Source organism: Scyliorhinus torazame, chromosome 20 (assembly GCF_047496885.1).
Source record: "Scyliorhinus torazame isolate Kashiwa2021f chromosome 20, sScyTor2.1, whole genome shotgun sequence".
Taxonomy (NCBI): domain Eukaryota; kingdom Metazoa; phylum Chordata; class Chondrichthyes; order Carcharhiniformes; family Scyliorhinidae; genus Scyliorhinus; species Scyliorhinus torazame.
The window spans coordinates 30,683,963-30,700,957 of record NC_092726.1 but is presented as its reverse complement, the minus strand read 5'-3'; the positions used below and the strand labels follow the sequence as shown (position 1 = coordinate 30,700,957).

The 16,995-nt window shown below is 52.4% G+C and overlaps 4 non-coding genes and 1 pseudogene across 4 annotated transcripts; all 5 read right to left on the bottom strand.

Annotated features, from left to right (window-relative positions):
* Positions 1-1,781: 1,781 nt before the first annotated feature.
* LOC140397799 (U2 spliceosomal RNA) lies at positions 1,782-1,972 on the bottom strand. Its single transcript, XR_011937226.1, has one exon. It is a non-coding gene; the product is annotated as a U2 spliceosomal RNA (small nuclear RNA).
* Positions 1,973-2,757: 785 nt separating this feature from the next.
* Positions 2,758-2,948, bottom strand: LOC140397621 (U2 spliceosomal RNA). Its single transcript, XR_011937054.1, has one exon. It is a non-coding gene; the product is annotated as a U2 spliceosomal RNA (small nuclear RNA).
* A 784-nt stretch (positions 2,949-3,732) lies between these two features.
* Positions 3,733-3,916, bottom strand: LOC140397367 (U2 spliceosomal RNA). Its single transcript, XR_011936832.1, has one exon. It is a non-coding gene; the product is annotated as a U2 spliceosomal RNA (small nuclear RNA).
* Positions 3,917-10,060: 6,144 nt separating this feature from the next.
* LOC140397125 (U2 spliceosomal RNA) lies at positions 10,061-10,239 on the bottom strand (annotated as a pseudogene).
* A 6,147-nt stretch (positions 10,240-16,386) lies between these two features.
* Positions 16,387-16,576, bottom strand: LOC140397853 (U2 spliceosomal RNA). The gene has a single exon (XR_011937278.1). It is a non-coding gene; the product is annotated as a U2 spliceosomal RNA (small nuclear RNA).
* Positions 16,577-16,995: the final 419 nt, after the last annotated feature.

Genomic DNA, 16,995 nt, shown 5'->3' with positions numbered 1-16,995 from the left:
CTCTGGTCGCCTTTTTAACTCCGCTGCTGATGATTTCAGCGTATGTCGCCCCGCGTTTCGGGCAGGCCCTGTAAAGATGGCCGGCCTCCCCACACAGGTTGCAGCACTTGTCTTCTTTGCAGTCCTTAGTCATGTGTCCCTCCTGCCTGCAGTTCTTGCAGAAGGTCACACTGCAGTTTGCGGCAACATGCCCCGTTTTGCCACAGGTGTGGCATACTCGTGGCTGTCCCACGTAGTAGAGGTAGCCACGATTTACTCCAATAGCGAAATTGGAGGGGGGATGCAGGATGGCTCCGTTGCTGTCCGTTCTTAGGGTCACCTTGACCTGGTGCTCACTTGTCCAGATGCCGAAGGTGTCTTTCACTTGCACGCTGTCACTTTTCAGCTCAGCGTACCTGGCGAGGAACGTGAGCACATCAGATACAGGGACGTGGGGGTTGTACGTGTGCAGTGTAACAACCCGATTTCGCTGTGCCGGTAGCGTAAACAGAGGTTCCGCAGTCAGGATCGACAAGGGACTCTGGTTACCTTTTTCCTTGAAGACGTTCAAGAATTTGATGCACGCTGCGACGCTCTTGAAGGTGACATCAAAGAAACCATTCTTGGGGAAGTTTTGCAAGCAGAAGATCTCTGTTGCTTTAAACCCACAGCACTCGAGCAGCACCTTCTTCACGAAGTGTTTCCGGTCCAAAGGCGACTCTCCATCCGTTTTCTTCACTGTGACTCGGACAGTGTTTCGCACGCCCCAGCCTGGTGGTCGGGATGCAGCTGCATCCATAGCTCGTACGTTGGGTGTGAAACTGTATCGGCGTTAGGCCTAAACCCGAGGTTTAGGCCAGCATGTAGATCCACCAATAGCAGCCAAGCTCCAAACGTTTCTTCTTTGGCGACTTCAATCCCTCCGAGTTGTCCAATCCACGATCGTCATCGAAATCCTCAGCTTCCCTCGACCAAATGAGACTACACTTGATCTTAGCCAAAAGGCCGAGAAGCGATAGCCCATATTTTCCGGCAATGGCTCTTGTCCTCCTCGTCCACCGACATTCAGGTGCACCTTGCTGCGCTCGATTGTGCTTTGGAACTTTTAGTCTACGCTCACTCTTGGACAAGAGACATCCAGCTTGGCCGAGCACGGTGGAGTCTGAGCATGCAGAACCAGTAAAACACAACAGGAAGACATCGTCTGGCAAGCCGTCCCCTGTCGTCACCAGATGAAATGGAGACGCTGTGAAGGCCAGTGACACCCAACGGAGGGAGTGGAAGAAATCTCCACCATTGCCGAACAAAGGACAATCCGTGCAAGCAGCAAGTAATGGCGGTATCCAACAGGGGGCAATGTCTAGTCTCCCTGAGCTCCACCCTAGCGTGTTGGTCGTGGAGTCAGGAGAACGAAAAGAGACGCCGTGAAGGTATACCTACATCCAAAGAGAATGCCGTTCAGTCTGTCGCCACACTTCCCCGTTGTGCAGGATGAAGGGATGTGGTAACTGAAGTGAGGAGAAGGCAAGTCGACATCCGAGTGTGAAGGTGAGTGGCCTGTAAAGAGCAGCAGGAAATCTGTGTGGCATATCAGCTGAAAACGGAGCCTGGCTGCCGCAAGTCCGCGAGTCCATCGGCTCACAACATTCGTGCACGGAGCTCCCGACAGCAGAAAAGCTAGCAATGCTTTGGAGCCTGAAAGGCCTTAAATTGGTCAGGATGAGACAACTGGACAAGAGAGAAAAGGGTAAGCCAGGTTTTGCGGCATTTTCTGGTTTTATACATTTGGCGCCCCAAAGCGGGGAGAGGGCACCATTCCTGGAAGCACTGCAAGACCAGGTTGATGCGTGGAGCGGAAGGAGCAAGCCCCTGAACCATCTCCGAGTCCTAAAAATCAATTTAATATTCGGTCCCCAGATTGAGGACATATCAGATATTAAACTGATAAGAACAGATACTACACTTGATCTGAGCCAAAAGGCCGAGAAGCGATAGCCCATATTTTCCGGCAATGGCTCTTGTCCTCCTCGTCCACCGACATTCAGGTGCACCTTGCTGCGCTCGACTGTGCTTTGGAACTTTTAGTCTACGCTCACTGTTGGTCAAGAGACATCCAGCTTGGCTGAGCACGGTGGAGTCTGTGCATGCAGAACCAGTAAACACAACACGAAGACATCGTCTGGCAAGCCGTCCCCTGTCGTCACCAGATGAAATGGAGACGCTGTGAAGGCCCAGTGACACCCAACGGAGGGAGTCGAAGTAATCTCCACCTTTGCCGAACAAAGGGCAATCCGTGCAAGCAGCAAGTACTGGCAGAATCCAACAGAGGGCAATGTCTAGTCTCCCTGAGCTCCACCCTGGCGTGTTGGTCGTGGAGTCAGGAGAACGAAAAGAGACGCCGTGAAGGTGTACCTACATCCAAACAGGATGCCGTTCAGTCTGTCGCCACACTTCCCCGTTGTGCAGGATGAAGGGATGTGGTAACTGAAGTGAGGAGAAGGCAAGTCGGCATCCGAGTGTGAAGGTGAGTGGCCTGTAAAAAGCAGCAGGAAATCTGCGTGGCATATCAGCTGAAAACGGAGCCAGGTTGCCGCAAGTCCGCGAGTCCATCGGCTCGCAACATTCGTGCACGAAGCTCCCGCCAGCAGAAAAGCTAGCAATGCTTTGGAGCCTGAAAGGCTTTAAATTGGTCAGGATGAGACAACTGGACAAGAGAGAAAAGGGGAAGCCAGGTTTTGCGGCATTTTCTGCTTTTATACATTTTGCGCCCCAAAGCGGGGAGAGGGCACCATTCCTGGAAGCACTGCAAGACCAGGTTGATGCGTGGAGCAGAAGGAGCAAGTCCCTAAACCATCTCCGAGTCCAAAAAATCAATTTAATATTCGGTCCCCAGATTGAGGACATATCAGATATTAAACTGATAAGAACAGATACTACACTTTATCTGAGCCAAAAGGCCGAGAAGCGATAGCCCATATTTTCCGACAATGGCTCTTGTCCTCCTCGTCCACCGACATTCAGGTGCACCTTGCTGCGCTCGACTGTGCTTTGGAACTTTTAGTCTACGCTCACTGTTGGTCAAGAGACATCCAGCTTGGCCGAGCACGGTGGAGTCTGTGCATGCAGAACCAGTAAACACAACACGAAGACATCGTCTGGCAAGCCGTCCCCTGTCGTCACCAGATGAAATGGAGACGCTGTGAAGGCCCAGTGACACCCAACGGAGGGAGTCGAAGTAATCTCCACCTTTGCCGAAGAAAGGGCAATCCGTGCAAGCAGCAAGTACTGGCGGAATCCAACAGAGGGCAATGTCTAGTCTCCCTGAGCTCCACCCTGGCGTGTTGGTCGTGGAGTCAGGAGAACGAAAAGAGACGCCGTGAAGGTGAACCTACATCCAAACAGGATGCCGTTCAGTCTGTCGCCACACTTCCCCGTTGTGCAGGATGAAGGGATGTGGTAACTGAAGTGAGGAGAAGGCAAGTCGGCATCCGAGTGTGAAGGTGAGTGGCCTGTAAAAAGCAGCAGGAAATCTGCGTGGCATATCAGCTGAAAACGGAGCCTGGCTGCCGCAAGTCCGCGAGTCCATCGGCTCGCAACATTCGTGCACGAAGCTCCCGCCAGCAGAAAAGCTAGCAATGCTTTGGAGCCTGAAAGGCCTTAAATTTGTCAGGATGAGACAACTGGACAAGAGAGAAAAGGGGTAGGCAGGTTTTGCGGCATTTTCTGCTTTTATACATTTCCGCCCCAAAGCGGGGTGAAGGCACCATTCCTGGAAGCACTGCAAGCACAGGTTGATGCGTGGAGCGGAAGGAGCAAGCCCCTGAACCATCTCCGAGTCCTAAAAATCAATTAAATATTCGGTCTCCATATCGAGGACATATCAGATATTAAACTGATAAGAACAGATTTTTTTTTTTTTTTTTTATTCAAAAAATATACTTTATTCATAAAAATTTATCATGAGCATTTCAGAAACATTTCAAATTGTCTTGACTGTACATTTTCGGCAGGGTTACATGTTGCCTTGACTTTCTTTCATTCAATTATGATATTGTCGTACAAATATCACTCTTTACATTACAATTCCTTCTTAAATATTTACAGTGGCATGTTTGTTTTATACATTGGAGTGTTGGTTGCCCAGACCGAGGGGCTTTACACTGTTACGCGCCCCTCGGTGTACGTTTGCTGGAAAGACTTTACACTGTGGTCTTTCCCCATTGCGCCTTGGCGGCAGCTGCCCCAAGCTTGAGTGCGTCCCTCAGCACGTAGTCCTGGACCTTGGAATGTGCCAGTCTGCAACACTCAGTCGAGGACAATTCTTTGCACTGGAAGATCAGCAAGTTTCGGGCAGACCAAAGAGCGTCTTTTACCGAGTTGATGACCTTCCAGCAGCAGTTGATATTTGTCTCGGTGTGTGTCCCTGGAAACAGTCCGTAGAGCACAGAGTCCTGTGTCACAGATCTGTTTGGGATAAACCTTGACAAATACCACTGCATCTCTCTCCAGACCTTCTTTGCAAAGGCACATTCCACAAGGAGGTGTGTGACCGTCTCATTTCCCCCACAGCCACTCCGAGGGCAGCGTGCATTGGTGCAGAGCCTTCGGGTGTGCATGAAGAATCTGACAGGGAGGGCCTTTCTCACCACCAGCCAAGCTAGGTCTTGGTGCTTGTTTGAAAGTTCTGGTGATGAGGCGTTCTGCCAGATGACTCTGGCAGTCTGCTCAGGGAACCATCCAACGTCCTCCACGGTCTCCTTTTCCCTGAGGGCCTCGAGGACATTACGTGCTGACCACTGCTTCATTGCCTTGTGGTCAAAGGTGTTTTTCTTCAAAAACTTTTCCACGAAGGACAGGTGGTACGGTACGGTCCAACTACTTGGAGCGTTCCGCGGCAATGAGGCCAGGCCCATCCTTCGCAACACCGGGGACAGGTAGAACCTCAGTATGTAGTGACACTTGGTGTTTGCATACTGGGGGTCCACGCACAGCTTGATGCAGCTGGACACAAAGGTGGCCAGCAGGATGAGGGAGGCGTTGGGTACGTTCCGCCCTCCCTTCTCCAGAGGTTTGTACATGGTGTCCCTTCGGACACGGTCCATCTTGGATCGCCAGATAAATTTGAAGATGGCCCGGGTGACTGCTGTGGCGTAGGGTCGGGTTATGGGCCAGACCTGCGCCACGTACAGTAGCACCGAGAGTACCTCACACCTGATGACCAGGGTTTTGCCCGCAATGGAGAGGGAGCGTTGCTCCCACCAGCCCAGTTTCTGTCTTACCTTTCCTATGCGCTCCTCCCAGTTTTTGGTGCACGCCCCAGCAGCTCCGAACCATATCCCCAGCACCTTCAGGTAATCTGACCTGACAGTGAAGGGGACAAAGGACCGGTCGGCCCAGTTCCCAAAGAACATGGCCTCGCTCTTGCCCCGGTTTACCTTGGCTCCAGAGGCCAGTTCAAACTGGTCGCAGGTGGTTAAGAGCCTGCGTACAGACGCAGGATCCGAGCAGAAGACGGCAACGTCGTCCATGTACAGGGAGGCCTTGACTTGCATGCCTCCACTGCCTGGGATCGTCACTCCTCTTATACCCGGATCCCTCCTGATGGACTCGGCAAAAGGTTCTATGCAGCACACAAAAAGGGCAGAGGAGAGAGGGCAGCCCTGCCTGACTCCAGATCTGATCTGGAACTTTTCTGATTCCCACCCATTGATTGAGACTGCGCTATAGATGTTTGTGTAGAGCAGTTTGATCCAATTGCGAATTCCCTCCCCAAACCCCATTTTGGAGAGCACATCCATCATGTAGGTGTGCGATATTCTGTCAAAAGCCTTCTCCTGGTCAAGGCTGATGAGGCAAGTGTCCACCCCCCTGTCCTGCACGTAGGCGATCGTATCCCTGAGTAGCGCGAGGCTATCAGAGATCTTCCTGCCGGGTACAGCACAGGTCTGGTCAGGGTGGATCACCGACTCCAGAGCAGACCTGACCCGATTGGCGATGACCTTTGCTAGAATTTTGTAGTCCACATTCAACAGTGAAATGGGTCGCCAATTTCGAATTTCTTCCCTTTCCCCCTTCTGCTTGTAGATGAGGGTGATGATGCCTTTCCTCATGGACTCTGACATGCTGCCTTCCAGAAGCATACTCTCGTACACTTCCAGCAGGTCTGGGCCCATCCAGTCCCACAGAGCCGAATACAACTCAACCGGTAAGCCGTCGCTTCCGGGAGTTTTACTCGTCTCGAAGGACTTGGCGGCCTTTGTCAGCTCGTCCAGAGTTAGTGGTTTGTCCAGGTTTTCCAGCTCGCTGTCGCCTATGACCTCCGTGATAGTCGACAGGAAGGTCTGGGAAACAGTGCTATCTGTTGGCTTCAGGTCATACAGTCCGGCATAAAAGGATTGGCTGATCCTCAGGATGTCAGACTGCGATGACTTTTCAGAGCCATCTTCTTCCTTCAGGCTGCTGATCACAGAGGTGTCTCTGTGCACCTTTTGGAAGAAGAAGCGTGAGCACTTTTCGTCCTGCTCCACGGAGCGGACTCTGGAACGGAAGATAACCTTGGAGGCCTCCGAGGTGTAGAGCGAGGCTTGCTGGCTCTTCACCTCTTGGAGATCCTCCTTGACATCCACCCCCATCGACTGCAGCTGGAGCAAATTTTGCATACTTTTCTGGAGCCTGGACATGACCCCTCGTCTCTCTCTCACCTTTTGAACGCCCTTGAGGATGAAAAACCTCTTGATATTCCCCTTGATTGCTTCCCACCAGAGATGTGGGGCCTCAAAGAGGGGTTTCACGGTTCTCCAACCTTTGTAATCCCTCCTGAGTTCCTCGATGTTCTCAGGGGTCAGCAGTTTTACATTTAGCTTCCACGTCCCCCTGCCTACCCCCTGGTCTTCCTGCAGGTGGCAGTCGGCCAGTAGGAGGCAGTGGTCAGAGAAGAACACCGGCGTTACGTCGGTGGACCTGACCGTGAAAGCTCGGGACACAAAAAAGAAGTCTATCCTGGAGCGGACGGACCCGTCCGGCCGTGACCATGTATATCTACGCTGCGCGCCGTCTGCAGGGTTGCTGCAGACGTCGAGCAGCTTGGCGTCTTTTACCGTTTCCATCAGGAGTCTGGACGTAGCGTCTAGTTTGCTGTCGGCTTTGCTGGATCGTCCAGCCGCATCGATGATGCAGTTGAAGTCACCACCCAGGATGACCGGCTTGGAGGTGGCCAACAGCAGTGGGAGTTGCTGAAGAACTGCCAGCCGCTCACTTTTTACGGCCGGGGCGTACACATTAATAAGTCTGAGAGGGGTGTTTTTGTATTTCACGTCTGCTACGAGGAGGCGCCCGCCCACCACCTCCTTAACGTCGGAGATGGTGAAGTTGCCTCCCCGCAGCAGAATACCCAGGCCGGAGGAGCGGCAGTCGTTTCCTCCTGACCAGATGGATGGCCCGTGGGACCACCAGCTCGACCAGCGCCTGTAGTTGCTGAGGTGCGGAATTCCGCACTCCTGCAGGAACAGTAGGTCAGCTTTTACATTTGCCAAATAGTTGAGTGTGGCTACACACCGCGAAGTATCTTTGATGCTTCGCACATTTATGGATGCAATTTTTAAACCCATTATGAAAAGATAGATTTACCAATCTCAAGAGTCCAGAGTCTATACAGTTGGCTGTTCCAGCTGTTGAATGTTCCCCAGCATGCCGGTGGTGCTCGCAAACTTTAGCACAGTTGCAGGGCTGAGAAAACTGTTCTGGTCCGTACTGGCCCCGTGATTTTGATGCAGATGCATTGGGGGGGGTGGTGTAGCCCTGGGGTTCGTCGTGGCAGTCAGTAGGTGTTGGGGTTGCAGGCCGGTCTTCACCTGGGTTATTGCTGCTCGTTGCTATCGGGGGTTGGTCTGTGACCTTGTTTTCTTCCCGGTCGGTGGTCTGGGGGGTCTGTGCCTTCCGTTCCACGTCGGTGCTTTGCCTCTTTATTTGAGGCCGATTCTTGTCCTGTTTTCCCTCATCGGATGAGGTGTCGGCACTAAGTGCGCCGGCTGAGAGGTGTCGCTTTTTGCCACAACCCCTCAGGGGGTTCTTCAGTTTGTTTTTTTGTTTCCTCTTACGTTTGTCCCTGTTCACGGTTTCCCAGGGCTCTTTATTCTTTGTCCCATCCTCTTCCTCTTCCATTGAGTGTTCCTCATCAGATGGGGCTGGGGTTGGGTTGTCAGGAGGTGCTGGGGCCTCCTCTTTTTGTTGGGGGCCCTTCTGTTGCTTTTCCTCATTCTGAACCATGGTGTCTTTTTCGGTGGAGGGTGTATGCACCTCCTCTCTGGTCGCCTTTTTGACTCCGCTGCTGATGATTTCAGCGTATGTCGCCCCGCGTTTCGGGCAGGCCCTGTAAAGATGGCCGGCCTCCCCACACAGGTTGCAGCACTTGTCTTCTTTGCAGTCCTTAGTCATGTGTCCCTCCTGCCTGCAGTTCTTGCAGAAGGTCACACTGCAGTTTGCGGCAACATGCCCCGTTTTGCCACAGGTGTGGCATACTCGTGGCTGTCCCACGTAGTAGAGGTAGCCACGATTTACTCCAATAGCGAAATTGGAGGGGGGATGCAGGATGGCTCCGTTGCTGTCCGTTCTTAGGGTCACCTTGACCTGGTGCTCACTTGTCCAGATGCCGAAGGTGTCTTTCACTTGCACGCTGTCACTTTTCAGCTCAGCGTACCTGGCGAGGAACGTGAGCACATCAGATACAGGGACGTGGGGGTTGTACGTGTGCAGTGTAACAACCCGATTTCGCTGTGCCGGTAGCGTAAACAGAGGTTCCGCAGTCAGGATCGACAAGGGACTCTGGTTACCTTTTTCCTTGAAGACGTTCAAGAATTTGATGCACGCTGCGACGCTCTTGAAGGTGACATCAAAGAAACCATTCTTGGGGAAGTTTTGCAAGCAGAAGATCTCTGTTGCTTTAAACCCACAGCACTCGAGCAGCACCTTCTTCACGAAGTGTTTCCGGTCCAAAGGTGACTCTCCATCCGTTTTCTTCACTGTGACTCGGACAGTGTTTCGCACGCCCCAGCCTGGTGGTCGGGATGCAGCTGCATCCATAGCTCGTACGTTGGGTGTGAAACTGTATCGGCGTTAGGCCTAAACCCGAGGTTTAGGCCAGCATGTAGATCCACCAATAGCAGCCAAGCTCCAAACGTTTCTTCTTTGACGACTTCAATCCCTCCGAGTTCTCCAATCCACGATCGTCATCAAAATCCTCAGCTTCCCTCGATCAAATGAGACTACACTTGATCTGAGCCAAAAGGCCGAGAAGCGATAGCCCATATTTTCCGGCAATGGCTCTTGTCCTCCTCATCCACCGACATTCAGGTGCACCTTGCTGCGCTCGACTGTGCTTTGGAACTTTTAGTCTACGCTCACTGTTGGTCAAGAAACCTCCAGCTTGGCCGAGCACGGTGGAGTCTGTGCATGCAGAACCAGTAAAACACAACACGAAGACATCGTCTGGCAAGCCGTCCCCTGTCGTCACCAGATGAAATGGAGACGCTGTGAAGGCCAGTGACACCCAACGGAGGGAGTGGAAGAAATCTCCACCTTTGCCGAAAAAAGGACAATCCGTGCAAGCAGCAAGTACTGGCGGTATCCAACAGGGGGCAATGTCTAGTCTCCCTGAGCTCCACCCTAGCGTGTTGGTCGTGGAGTCAGGAGAACGAAAAGAGACGCCGTGAAGGTATACCTACATCCAAAGAGAATGCCGTTCAGTCTGTCGCCACACTTCCCCGTTGTGCAGGATGAAGGGATGTGGTAACTGAAGTGAGGAGAAGGCAAGTCGGCATCCGAGTGTGAAGGTGAGTGGCCTGTAAAGAGCAGCAGGAAATCTGTGTGGCATATCAGCTGAAAACGGAGCCTGGCTGCCGCAAGTCCGCGAGTCCATCGGCTCACAACAGTCGTGCACGGAGCTCCCGACAGCAGAAAAGCTAGCAATGCTTTGGAGCCTGAAAGGCCTTAAATTGGTCAGGATGAGACAACTGGACAAGAGAGAAAAGGGTAAGCCAGGTTTTGCGGCATTTTCTGCTTTTATACATTTGGCGCCCCAAAGCGGGGAGAGGGCACCATTCCTGGAAGCACTGCAAGACCAGGTTGATGCGTGGAGCGGAAGGAGCAAGCCCCTGAACCATCTCCGAGTCCTAAAAATCAATTTAATATTCGGTCCCCAGATTGAGGACATATCAGATATTAAACTGATAAGAACAGATTTTTTTTATTTTTTTCAAAAAATATACTTTATTCATAAAAATTTATCATGAGCATTACAGAAACATTTCAAATTGTCTTGACTGTACATTTCCGGCAGGGTTACATGTTGCCTTGACTTTCTTTCATTCAATTTTGATATTGTCATACACATATCACTCTTTACATTACAATTCCTTCTTAAATATTTACATTGTCATGTTTGTTTTATACATTGGAGTGTTGGTTGCCCAGACCGAGGGGCTTTACACTGTTACGCGCCCCTCTGTGTACATTTGCTGGAAAGACTTTACACAGTGGTCTTTCCCCATTGCGCCTTGGCGGCAGCTGCCCCAAGCTTGAGTGCGTCCCTCAGCACGTAGTCCTGGACCTTGGAATGTGCCAGTCTGCAACACTCGGTCGAGGACAATTCTTTGCACTGGAAGATCAGCAAGTTTCGGGCAGACCAAAGAGCGTCTTTTACCGAGTTGATGACCTTCCAGCAGCAGTTGATATTTGTCTCGGTGTGTGTCCCTGGAAACAGTCCGTAGAGCACAGAGTCCTGTGTCACAGATCTGTTTGGGATAAACCTTGACAAATACCACTGCATCTCTCTCCAGACCTTCTTTGCAAAGGCACATTCCACAAGGAGGTGTGTGACCGTCTCATTTCCCCCACAGCCACTCCGAGGGCAGCGTGCATTGGTGCAGAGCCTTCGGATGTGCATGAAGAATCTGACAGGGAGGGCCTTTCTCACCACCAGCCAAGCTAGGTCTTGGTGCTTGTTTGAAAGTTCTGGTGATGAGGCGTTCTGCCAGATGACTCTGGCAGTCTGCTCAGGGAACCATCCAACGTCCTCCACGGTCTCCTTTTCCCTGAGGGCCTCGAGGACATTACGTGCTGACCACTGCTTCATTGCCTTGTGGTCAAATGTGTTTTCCTTCAAAAACCTTTCCACAAAGGACAGGTGGTACGGTACGGTCCAACTACTTGGAGCGTTCCGCGGCAATGAGGCCAGGCCCATCCTTCGCAACACCGGGGACAGGTAGAACCTCAGTATGTAGTGACACTTGGTGTTTGCATACTGGGGGTCCACGCACAGCTTGATGCAGCTGGACACAAAGGTGGCCAACAGGATGAGGGAGGCGTTGGGTACGTTCCGCCCTCCCTTCTCCAGAGGTTTGTACATGGTGTCCCTTCGGACACGGTCCATCTTGGATCGCCAGATAAATTTGAAGATGGCCCGGGTGACTGCTGTGGCGCAGGGTCGGGTTATGGGCCAGACCTGCGCCACGTACAGTAGCACCGAGAGTACCTCACACCTGATGACCAGGGTTTTGCCCGCAATGGAGAGGGAGCGTTGCTCCCACCAGCCCAGTTTCTGTCTTACCTTTCCTATGCGCTCCTCCCAGTTTTTGGTGCACGCCCCAGCAGCTCCGAACCATATCCCCAGCACCTTCAGGTAATCTGACCTGACAGTGAAGGGGACAAAGGACCGGTCGGCCCAGTTCCCAAAGAACATGGCCTCGCTCTTGCCCCGGTTTACCTTGGCTCCAGAGGCCAGTTCAAACTGGTCGCAGGTGGTTAAGAGCCTGCGTACAGACGCAGGATCCGAGCAGAAGACGGCAACGTCGTCCATGTACAGGGAGGCCTTGACTTGCATGCCTCCACTGCCTGGGATCGTCACTCCTCTTATACCCGGATCCCTCCTGATGGACTCGGCAAAAGGTTCTATGCAGCACACAAAAAGGGCAGAGGAGAGAGGGCAGCCCTGCCTGACTCCAGATCTGATCTGGAACTTTTCTGATTCCCACCCATTGATTGAGACTGCGCTATAGATGTTTGTGTAGAGCAGTTTGATCCAATTGCGAATTCCCTCCCCAAACCCCATTTTGGAGAGCACATCCATCATGTCGGTGTGCGATATTCTGTCAAAAGCCTTCTCCTGGTCAAGGCTGATGAGGCAAGTGTCCACCCCCCTGTCCTGCACGTAGGCGATCGTATCCCTGAGTAGCACGAGGCTATCAGAGATCTTCCTGCCGGGTACAGCACAGGTCTGGTCAGGGTGGATCACCGACTCCAGAGCAGACCTGACCCGATTGGCGATGACCTTTGCTAGAATTTTGTAGTCCACATTCAACAGTGAAATGGGTCGCCAATTTCGAATTTCTTCCCTTTCCCCCTTCTGTTTGTAGATGAGGGTGATGATGCCTTTCCTCATGGACTCTGACATGCTGCCTTCCAGAAGCATACTCTCGTACACTTCCAGCAGGTCTGGGCCCATCCAGTCCCACAGAGCCGAATACAACTCAACCGGTAAGCCGTCGCTTCCGGGAGTTCTACTCGTCTCGAAGGACTTGGCGGCCTTTGTCAGCTCGTCCAGAGTTAGTGGTTTGTCCAGGTTTTCCAGCTCGCTGTCGCCTATGACCTCCGTGATAGTCGACAGGAAGGTCTGGGAAACAGTGCTATCTGTTGGCTTCAGGTCATACAGTCCGGCATAAAAGGATTGGCTGATCCTCAGGATGTCAGACTGCGATGACTTTTCTGAGCCATCTTCTTCCTTCAGGCTGCTGATCACAGAGGTCTCTGTGCACCTTTTGGAAGAAGAAGCGTGAGCACTTTTCGTCCTGCTCCACGGAGCGGACTCTGGAACGGAAGATAACCTTGGAGGCCTCCGAGGTGTAGAGCGAGGCTTGCTGGCTCTTCACCTCTTGGAGATCCTCCTTGACATCCACCCCCATCGACTGCAGCTGGATCAAATTTTGCATACTTTTCTGGAGCCTGGACATGACCTCTCGTCTCTCTCTTACCTTTTGAACGCCCTTGAGGATGAAAAACCTCGTGATATTCCCCTTGATTGCTTCCCACCAGAGATGTGGGGCCTCAAAGAGGGGTTTCACGGTTCTCCAACCTTTGTAATCCCTCCTGAGTTCCTCGATGTTCTCAGTGGTCAGCAGTTTTACATTTAGCTTCCACGTCCCCCTGCCTACCCCCTGGTCTTCATGCAGGTGGCAGTCGGCCAGTAGGAGGCAGTGGTCAGAGAAGAACACCGGCGTTACGTCGGTGGACCTGACCGTGAAAGCTCGGGACACAAAAAAGAAGTCTATCCTGGAGCGGACGGACCCGTCTGGCCGTGACCATGTGTATCTACGCTGCGCGCCGTCTGCAGGGTTGCTGCAGACGTCGAGCAGCTTGGCGTCTTTTACCGTTTCTATCAGGAGTCTGAACGTAGCGTCCAGTTTGCTGTCGGCTTTGCTGGATCGTCCAGCCGCATCGATGATGCAGTTGAAGTCACCACCCAGGATGACCGGCTTGGAGGTGGCCAACAGCAGTGGGAGTTGCTGAAGAACTGCCAGCCGCTCACTTTTTACGGCCGGGGCGTACACATTTATAAGTCTGAGAGGGGTGTTTTTGTATTTCACGTCTGCTACGAGGAGGCGCCCGCCCACCACCTCCTTAACGTCGGAGATGGTGAAGTTGCCTCCCCGCAGCAGAATACCCAGGCCGGAGGAGCGGCAGTCGTTTCCTCCTGACCAGATGGATGGCCCGTGGGACCACCAGCTCGACCAGCGCCTGTAGTTGCTGAGGTGCGGAATTCCGCACTCCTGCAGGAATAGTAGGTCAGCTTTTACATTTGCCAAATAGTTGAGTGTGGCTACACACCGCGAAGTATCTTTGATGCTTCGCACATTTATGGATGCAATTTTTAAACCCATTATAAAAAGATAGATTTACCCATCTCAAGGGTCCAGAGTCTATACAGTTGGCTGTTCCAGCTGTTGAATGTTCCCCAGCATGCCGGTGGTGCTCGCAAACTTTAGCACAGTTGCAGGGCTGAGAAAACTGTTCTGGTCCGTACTGGCCGCGTGATTTTGATGCAGATGCATTGGGGGGGGGGGGGTTGGTGTAGCCCTGGGGTTCGTCGTGGCAGTCAGTAGGTGTTGGGGTTGCAGGCCGGTCTTCACCTGGGTTGTTGCTGCTCGTTGCTATCGGGGGTTGGTCTGTGACCTTGTTCTCTTCCCGGTCGGTGGTCTGGGGGGTCTGTGCCTTCCGTTCCACGTTGGTGCTTTGCCTCTTTATCTGAGGCCGATTCTTGTCCTGTTTTCCCTCATCGGATGAGGTGTCGGCACGAAGTGCGCCGGCTGAGAGGTGTCGCTTTTTGCCACTACCCCTCAGGGGGTTCTTCAGTTTGTTTTTTTGTTTCCTCTTTCGTTTGTCCCTGTTCACGGTTTCCCAGGGCTCTTTATTCTTTGTCCCATCCTCTTCCTCTTCCATTGAGTGTTCCTCATCAGATGGGGCTGGGGTTGGGTTGTCAGGAGGTGCTGGGGCCTCCTCTTTTTGTTGGGGGCCCTTCTGTTGCTTTTCCTCATTCTGAACCGTGGTGTCTTTTTCGGTGGAGGGTGTATGCACCTCCTCTCTGGTCGCCTTTTTAACTCCGCTGCTGATGATCTGTGCATATGTCGCCCCGCGTTTCGGGCAGGCCCTGTAAAGATGGCCGGCCTCCCCACACAGGTTGCAGCACTTGTCTTCCTTGCAGTCCTTAGTCATGTGTCCCTCCTGCCTGCAGTTCTTGCAGAAGGTCACACTGCAGTTTGCGGCAACATGCCCCGTTTTGCCACAGGCGTGGCATACTCGTGGCTGTCCCACGTAGTAGAGGTAGCCACGATTTACTCCAATAGCGAAATTGGAGGGGGGATGCAGGATGGCTCCGTTGCTGTCCGTTCTTAGGGTCACCTTGACCTGGTGCTCACTTGTCCAGATGCCGAAGGTGTCTTTCACTTGCACGCTGTCACTTTCAGCTCAGCGTACCTGGCGAGGAACGTGAGCACATCAGACACAGGGACGTGGGGTTTGTACGTGTGCAGTGTAACAACCCGATTTCGCTGTGCCGGTAGCGTAAACAGAGGCTCCGCAGTCAGGATCGACAGGGGACTCTGGTTACCTTTTTCCTTGAAGACGTTCAAGAATTTGATGCACGCTGCGCCGCTCTTGAAGGTGACATCAAAGAAGCCATTCTTGGGGAAGTTTTGCAAGCAGAAGATTTCTGTTGCTTTAAACCCACAACACTCGAGCAGCACCCGCTTCACGAAGAGTATCCGATCCAAAGGTGACTCTCCTTCCGTTCTCTTCACTGTGATTCGGACAGTGTTTCGCACTCCCCAGCCTGGTGGTCGGGATGCAGCTGCATCCATAGCTCGTACGTTGGGTCTGAACTGTATCGGCGTTCGGCCTAAACCAGAGGTTTAGGCCAGTATGTAGATCCACCAATAGCAGCCGGGCTCCAAACGTTTCCTCTTTGACGACTTCAATTCCTCCGAGTTCTCCAATCCACGATCGTCATCGAGATCCTCAGCTTCCAACGATTAAATGAGACTACACTTGATCTCAGGCAAAAGGCCGAGAAGCGATAGCCAATATTTTCCGGCTATGGCTCTTGTCCTCCTCGTCCACCGACTTTCAGGAGCACCTTGCTGCGCTCGACTGTGCTTTGGAACTTTTAGTCTACGGTCACTGTTGGTCAAGAGACCTCCAGCTTGGCCGAGCACGGTGCAGTCTGTGCATGCAGAACCAGTAAAACACAACAGGAAGACATCGTCTGGCAAGCCGCCCCCTGTCGTCACCAGATTAAATGGAGACGCTGTGAAGGCCCAGTGACACCCAACGGAGGGAGTCGAAGAAATCTCCACCTTTGCCGAACAAAGGGCAATCCGTGCAAGCAGCGACTACTGGCGGAATCCAACAGGGGGCAATGTCTAGTCTCCCTGAGCTCCACCCTGGCGTGTTGGTCGTGGAGTCACGAGAACGAAAAGAGACGCCGTGAAGGTATACCTACATCCAAATCAGGATGCCGTTCAGTCTGTCGCCACACTTCCCCGTTGTGCAGGATGAAGGGATGTGGTAACTGAAGTGAGGAGAAGGCAAGTCGGCATCCGAGGGTGAGGGTGAGTGGCCTGTAAAAAGCAGCAGGATATCTGTTTGGCATATCAGCTGAAAACGGAGCCTGGCTGCCGCAAGTCCGCGAGCCCATAGGCTCACGACATTAGTGCGCGAAGCGCCCGCCAGCAGAAAAGCTAGCAATGCTCTGGAGTCTGAAAATTTTTTAATTGGTCAGGATGAGACAACTGGACAAGACAGAAGAGGGGAAGCCAGGTTTTGCGCCATTTTCTGCTTTTGCACTATTTGTGCCCAAAGCGGGGTAAAGGCACCATTCCTGGAAACATTGCAAGACCAGGTTGATGCCTGGAGCGGAGCAAGAAAGCCCCTGAACCATCTCCGTGTCCCAAAAATCAATTTAATATTCGGTCCCCCGAAGGGGACATACCAGATATTAAACTGATAAGAACAGATACTACACTTGATCTGAACCAAAAGGCCGAGAAGCGATAGCCCATGTTTTCCGGCTATTTCCCGAGTTATCCTTTTACCCTTAATGAGCTGGTAAAATTACTTAGGACGTTCGTTCATTTTACCTGCCTGTATACTTTCATGTACCGTTTTTGCTCTCCTAATTTCCTGAAGTTCCCAGTCCACATTGCGACCCCGGCCCCGGGTCACTGGCCGCGTGGAGTTTGCACATTCTCCCCGGTTCTGCGTGAGTCTCACCCCACAACTCAAAGATGTGAGAGGTAGGTGGATTAGCCACCATAAATTGGAAAAATAATTGACTACTCTAAATTTTAAGAACTGTGTATTTCATTGTAAAACAAAAAAGAGGCTGTCAGAGACCCCAGAGATTGTCCTACACGGTGAATCTGTGCAGTGCAGAGTCCAGGAGGCTGCAATCCGGTGTCACAGTAGTTTGCA